Genomic DNA, 7,563 nt, shown 5'->3' with positions numbered 1-7,563 from the left:
CTCTAGGATAGGAAGTCTTCCCCTGAGATAGGGTAGAGTATGACGGAGAATCCCCCTGTACGGAGGCCTTCAGCTTCTGGCAGTCTAATACAAAAGGGGAAATCACAAAAATAAAGGACAGAAATGATTTAACTCACTCTTGCCATTCATGGTTGAATCACCTAGTAAATTCAAGATAAGGAAAAGGACAGTTTCCATTTTCAAATTATAAAATTGTACAGTTTAATAGGCCATTAATGTTTTCCCAAATTAAACTTCATTTTAGGAAAGTACTTAACAGCGGTGTAACAGAAATAACAAATAATAGATTGAGAGATAAATTGGTGTAGACATACGTATGAATGTGTTTTTCCTCTCTGGCTTCCTCCTTGGGAATGAGCATGACTTGGGGGAACCCTTGAGTAAAGATTTCAGTTCTGTCTGTAACTCGTCACAAAGTAGCACTTTATATTTTCCTAGCCTTTTTCCTAACAGTAATGCTAGCCGCAAGGACTAACACTGACTCCTATAGCTGTTCTATATCATGCCCAGATATTTGCAAAGACTTTTTTTTAAACTCTTTAAAATTTGCCCAATTTGAAAATATCAGGGTTTTTCGTTTTTTTCTTTTTCTGGGTTGATTCCTGAATACCTCAACTATCTTCTCCAGTACTTCTGCGTTTTGGAGTCAGACATTCAACACAGATAATTAAATGTTGATAATAAATGCTGCTTTTTCCTGTACTTGTTTTAGATGTGAGAGAAAACAGACACTCTGCACTATTATTGAAAAAAACTGAGTTTTGTTCTTTTTTCCACTGTGTCTGCCAGTATGTATGTTGGTGGGGTGAGCATTGTGGGCATGATACAAAATTCCCCCCCTCAAAAAAAAATAGCTAAACTTACTATCTTATTGAAAGTACTCAGCAAAATACAGTAATGTTTGTGCTTCCATTATGAATATTATAAAAGTTGGGAAAATACCACATTTAAAATGCAACAATTTGCAAGTATTGAAAAGACATCACACAGAGCTATGTTTCCTGAGAACAGAGATGAACACCAGTATCCACTGCCTTTCTTTCTGAAATATTTTTCAAACAACAGCGCAGGAAGCAAAGCCCAACCAGAGTGAGGTCTCACATGGTGTGCTGGGAGTTGAGCACAGGACCTTCCATGCCTGCTGAGCTACAACACTAGCCCTGTTCATGTTTTTAAAAATTGAATCAGATACTTCCAGTTTATACAAGGTTACACTTAAGTCAATGTCACAGCAATGTTTTAGCCAAAAATAGAGAAGAGGCATAGCTGATCAAAGATACAAAGCAATAATGGTTTTTAGGGTTGATGAAAGGCTTCTTCTAAACATTGTTCCAAAATGAAAATGCTTTATTCCATGGTCCCTTCAGCCTTATTCAGTGGTCCTTCATTATCTATTTGGAGAGTCCTAAGTTGTCAGCTAAGGACCATTAACTACCAGTTAACCCTTTATGTATAATGTCCCGGGCTTTGCAGAGTATTTGCTAAGTAACAGACTTCAATGTCAGGGTATTCTGTTAAGCAATAATTCTATAACAAAAATAATTAGCAATGATTAGATAAAAGACCAAAGATCTAGAGATGTTGACCAGGAAAGTGTTTACATTAGTTCAACAGAAATAGAGCTTTTTACTGGGGAGCTACAGGTAATATTAAGTAGCTTTTAGGATTTTTACCTTAATTAGGTATCAGACATTTGTGAGATATTATAGCCAAAAGCATCCTAAATTTGGAATCTGTGTGACTATGGGTCTTTTTGTGAAACTCTGTGTCTCAATTTTCTTATATATAAAATATGAAGAGTTATTTCTGAAGTTTTCTAGGCTATTGCCTAGGATAAAGTTCCACAATAATTCTTTAATATACAATAGTATGAGTTTTTACATAGTAGGCACTTATCTAGGCAGACTTCTTATTAGGAATTTAATCATTTTTTCATTTTATATATAATCAGTACTTTGTTCACAATGGATATATGCTTCTTAAAGCATGACCTCAAGAAAACTTCACAGTATGCATAATATTCTTCTCTCCCCCTTGTTCTTTTGCACTGAAATGTTAACACACTATAAAAACGCTTGAATCAGTAATTTCTTTTCTTCACTGTACAACTCTGCTATCCAGGAAAACCATGAGTGCCTGGTGCATAACAGATGTAGCCTCAATAAGAAAGAATATAATAAATACACTAAGATGCTCTTAAACAAAATACTTTCTATCATTACAAGAACAAATCTAGCTTTAAAAGGCTAAAAATTTTAACTTTGTAAAGGAATGGTAACACGAATGGTACAATTTCAAGAACTTCATTCTCCTCCAGAAAATATCCTGGAGAAACAGCATGCATAGGAAAGAGAAGCCATTTCTTTGCCTTGTAGTTTGTCTTCATCAGACCCTACCCACTCCTGGAATCTACCTGGCATCTGCCCGCTCGGTGATTGGAAGGACAGGTTCCTGAGGCTGGAAGGACAGGTTCCAATTTAGAACTTTCAGACTCTTCGTTTTAGAGCTAAATATGGGGAGAGTAGAAAGTGGAGCTGTTTTAAGTCTCTCCGTTCTGTCATTTACTTCTCTTCTTCCTCCTTCTTCCCTTCTTCCTTCAGCACCGTGCTTTGCTTGAGCCTTCTCTTTGCCTGAGCACCCTGGCAACCCAGAACCATGGACAGCTCTTCTAACAGCTGGGGGTTTTTGACCACGTCTGGGATTTCCGGCTGTGAGAACCCCCTGCATGCAGCCAACAGAGAGGCCCCAGGGAAAAGCCACACAGGGCTCTGGAGTGAATTCAGGGCTTTTGAAACAGGCACTTACTGTCTCAGGCACGGTGGTGCGGCAGAAGGCGGGGCACAAGGTCTGTGGCCGCATGCCCCTGGCCTCTGGGAAGAGGACGGAACAGAGCTGCTCTAGAACCTGGGAGAGGAGAGGTGTCTTTGGTCCCGATCTATGAGCCCTACTTTTGTACTGAGCACAGTGCTGTCAGGGAGTGACAGCACTTAGGGTACTTCACACATAAAAATACAGTGAACTATGCAAGACTATGCGATGCCGCAACTAAAATATCACTGAGAAAAAGAATCAGCAAATGGAAAATGTGACCTGGGTTCTGAGAGCACAATACTCTGCCACTTACTGGGAGGCCTATCTGCCGCTAAGAAGGATGCAAGGAGTTCAGACTTGGTGTCTCTGCCTTCCTGCCTCCCTATGTCCGTTTTCTCTCGAGAAATGGAATCTGCTCCAAACTCGGAGCAGAGTGGTGGTGGTTCACGACTGTGGCAGGGCAAAGGATGGGAGATTACTTGGAGTCAGCGTCCAGTTGAAACTCCAAGAGGGCCCGGAAGGGCTGCCTTGCCGAGACCCTGCGGCGTGAGACAGTCCCCAGAAAACAGCACGGAACTGAAACGTCTATGGCTTTTTATTGAAAGAACCAGGAGGCAAGGATCAAGGACAAAAGAAGGGCATTAGTCCAGGAATCCATGCAGAGGCAGGGTAGGGACAGAGTGCTCCGCTAGGGACTTGCACTAAGTAAGTATCAAGGAGGCGGAGAGCAACCACGTCTAAGGATAATCTGTGTTGCATCCTGCTTGGCTGTTGCCTCCCCAGGCCTGCTTTGATCTCTTCGCGTGAATTCCGGGAAGACTGAGGCACTGCCTAAGGAGAGCTCTTCATTTTAGCAAATCTTCCAATCACCCTGCAGCCAAGCCCCATGCAGCGTTGTCCCACCTGTAATTACGCTCCTTTCAAAGGGTAACTTGATTATTTTTCCTTTCCTTTTTTTTTTTCTTAGAAACCCCTTTTGTCTTGAGGAAAAATGATGCCATCTAGACATAAGGGGAAATGCAAAGGTGTGAAGAGCAGTCTTCTCAACAAAATCCTCTCACATGATTTTGGTTTCAAAGGACAAGCCTTGCTGATAGGAATGACTCTTTCATGGGGTGCGGATCTAAGTGTCACAGTGAAGCCTGTTGAGAGTGTTTGACTCACTCTGTTCTGGTTTTAGCTCTATCGGTGGAAATTTAAAGCATTATCACAGTCCTGATGTGCATTGTGGAAAATGTAACAAAAATATACAGCACCGGGAAGAACTTTTCAACCCAGGACATAAAAATTCTTATAGGACATAGGAAGACAACATTGGTGATAGGGGATAGATGGAAAGACGGGATAGGAGATATATTAAAACAATGTATAAAATTTATATCAAGTGATAAACAGTGAACGTACCATTAAAATTTGATCACTGTGAAGAGGAGCAACAGAAAAATCTAGCCGTCTTCTCCATAAAAAAAAAAAATAAAACGCTAATGACTTTTTCCACACTCTTAATGTACCTTTATGTCTTGTGTCTACTTCGGATTCTCATTTTCCTTTTTTACAACCTAGAAAGGACTTTTTAGAGGGGCAGTTAATGACCTGATTGTCTTTCATTAATAAGGGAGCATAATTATTTAATTTGAGAGCACTGCTATACATTATTTCATATTTTATTTCTCCCATAACTTTGTTCATATATTAGTTTCACACAGTGCCTACCTCATAAAATATTACAAAGAATTATCAGGAGAGATTTAATGCAGAAATAACAATGGTATATGATGTGCCTACTTATTCATTTATGCTTACATAACTTTGGAGGTGCTCAAAAGGGTTTCACAAATATTGAGCCATTAAAGCTTAGTACCCCTGTGAGGTGCACTCGGCTATCATCATTAGAGTTTATTATTCAGGCAGATCAAGTTTCCCCTGGAGCCTTAAAAAGCTCTTGCAGAAAGTGTTGGCTTTTCAGTATTCTGCATCTGAGAATCACAATTTAGGTTTGTAATATTAACTCATTTTTCCTAGGGTTCTGTCTTGAAATTGAGTTATCAGGTTTTATCCACGTCAGGTAGCGTGTCAAAAAATAGTGTTTACTTTGTTTTTAGACAATCTCTGGCTGAAAGGCCATTTCATTTCCTTCCAGAAATACGAGAAGAGGAAAAATGCCTCAAGAATGAAAAATAATCAGTGGATAAAATGAAAATTATTGGTATATTAGCTATCATCGAAAAATATACCATAAGCCAGAAGTGTACTATTGGCCTACTATTTTTAGCTATTTTGGTGGAAATTCAAGACAATATCACAATTCTGATGTGCATTTTGGGACACATAATAAAAATATGTAGGACTGTGAAAATCTTTTTAACCTAGGACACAAGTGCCGTGGTCCGGCTGTGGCAGGTCCAGGAGATTCCTGCAGGAGGGAACGACGTGGGTGAGGAGACAGACAACACAGACACCAGAGGTCCTTCTGGTGGGGCAGGGGAGCAAGGCTCCTCTGACACGAGAAATCTTTTCTGCTTTATTCCATACTTTTGCAATTACATATGAAACTTGGCAGGTTGAACAATTTCCGCTTAGATACAATGAGGTTTCTATTTTAGTTACAGATTCAGACATGGTTGACCGACTGTCTGGCCGCAACCCTAGCAGGAAATCAACCTTTCTAAAGCGCATAAAAGGAAGGAAAAAGATCAATCACTAGGTGTTCTTGATTAGGTGTAAGTTTTCAAAGAATTGTTTACTTGTCTACTGGACAACAGGATCCACATGTACAATAGCTCCATCTAGAGCCAGTCCAGCACACACGGGGCCTTTGCCTAATGTTTTCCCATGCAAGGAGGCCCACGCAGTGCTCCCCTCCCTTTCTGGTGGGTGAGAACAGGAGGTAGGGAACCGACACAAATCTCTGTGGTGGCTTCTCCTTCCCCTTTCAACCCTAAAGGGTGCCTTTCGTCCTGGGCTCTGATTCCTTAACTACTTTCAGTTCTGATCCTTCAGGTCCCCAACCATCCTTTACCAAGAGCGCAGTAAATATCTGGAAAGCTATGATTAATAGAGAGTAGAGAAGGCCACACACCCACCCTATGCGGTCCCTGCTTTGCAGATACCCGCTGCCAGTTCTGACCGTGTCAAGGAACTGGTACTGGAAGGTCTCCGGCAATTCTTATGCAGTTTTGAGAGACAGCGCCTTGAGGGACTTTCTTTTTAAACTCTCAGGTCTCTTCTATACTGTGCTGATGGTTAGAAGTCTCATCACAGGAAGATGTGACATTATCTGTGTGAGGAACTATAGCATTAGAATCAGAAGAGTCCCAATAAACAGATGAGTAATTCATGACGAAGACATTCACAGAAAGGGAAGTTGATTTATTAGTCCTCTAGCTGCTTTGTTCTTTGAGCTCACACAAATTCAAACACTATAATCACCTTTACAGTGTCAGCACAACTCACCTACATTACATTGTTTGTATATAATTCATACATGACACAGTCATTTCCAGAAGGATTCTTCATGTACCGACTGACAAGGTAACATCAGAGTGACTTTCCACACTCTCCACATCTTTCCGGTGTATATGACATTCTCGCTCTATGAGAATCATTTACTAATATGGAGGGTACAACATTAAACTGTCCTCCTCCAGAAAATATGTTTTATAATAGGCATGTTTTATGTGCTACATTGATTTGAATAAAAAAAACCCTTTAGAACCCACATTTAAGTGGTTTATTTAAATATCTCTGCAAAATAAACATAGACTGCCTATGCAGCATGGGATTGATTCTCAATCTAATTAGTAAGTTTTAGTGACTAAGTTGCTCATACTGAAACTGAAAGATGCATATGGCTGAATGTATATTACATGTATATCTTTTCTTTGAATGGTTCTAAAGATCAAATTCAAGGCCTCACAGATGCTAGGCAAGTGGTCTACAATTGGGTAATAGCACTAGCTGTAAACACCTTCAAAAATCTGCAACAACTCTGACTTATACTGGGAGAATGTACTCACTGTTTGAATGGTATATACCAGTTAGTATAAAAATAGAAACTATAATATTAAAGTAACGTTAGAACCGTTCATGATCCTATTAGTTGAGATACTCATTGTTTCTAAATGTGTAAGTACCCTTTTTGAACTCTGGGATAATCACTGAGCTCACAGTGGCCCCTCTCTTCCCATAAATCTCCCCCAGGTCACATGTTTGTGGTCACTGCCGGAATATGGGTTAAGTAACAGACCGTCTACTCAGCAAGGGGACTCTAGGACAAAGCTCTGGGCTGGAACTGCAGGAAGCAGCGCAGTACCTAAGTCACCAGGGCAAAGCCACCAAGACACTAAAACTGCACTGCACAAAAGATCCAACACATGGGTCCCTGCCATAGGGGAAGCATGGTAAGTCTTTACCAGTTGAAAGGAAATTAAACCCCCCACCACCTAAATAAAATTACCTTTGGCCCTTTCCTTTTAATTACTTATCCTTAATTTCACGCTAATACTGAAAACTAAAAGGGAATTAGATCAAGATTGGAAATGGTCAGAGCTTCCCGCCTCCCTTTCTGCTTATTTCTGACCCAAGAGACAAGGCCTGAGCTGGGACTGGGGAGAAACTTTGAAATCAGAATGAGATGTTTTGACTTAAACTGGCCTTACTCCTGAAAAGATGATTTTTAAAAAATAAAAGTGCTCTGGCCATTAGAGAAATGCAAATTAAAACAACACTGAG

The sequence above is a fragment of the Chinchilla lanigera genome, unplaced genomic scaffold (genome assembly GCF_000276665.1).
Source record: "Chinchilla lanigera isolate Chin_1 unplaced genomic scaffold, ChiLan1.0 scaffold00031, whole genome shotgun sequence".
Lineage (NCBI taxonomy): Eukaryota > Metazoa > Chordata > Mammalia > Rodentia > Chinchillidae > Chinchilla > Chinchilla lanigera.
This window is presented reverse-complemented; position numbering follows the sequence as displayed.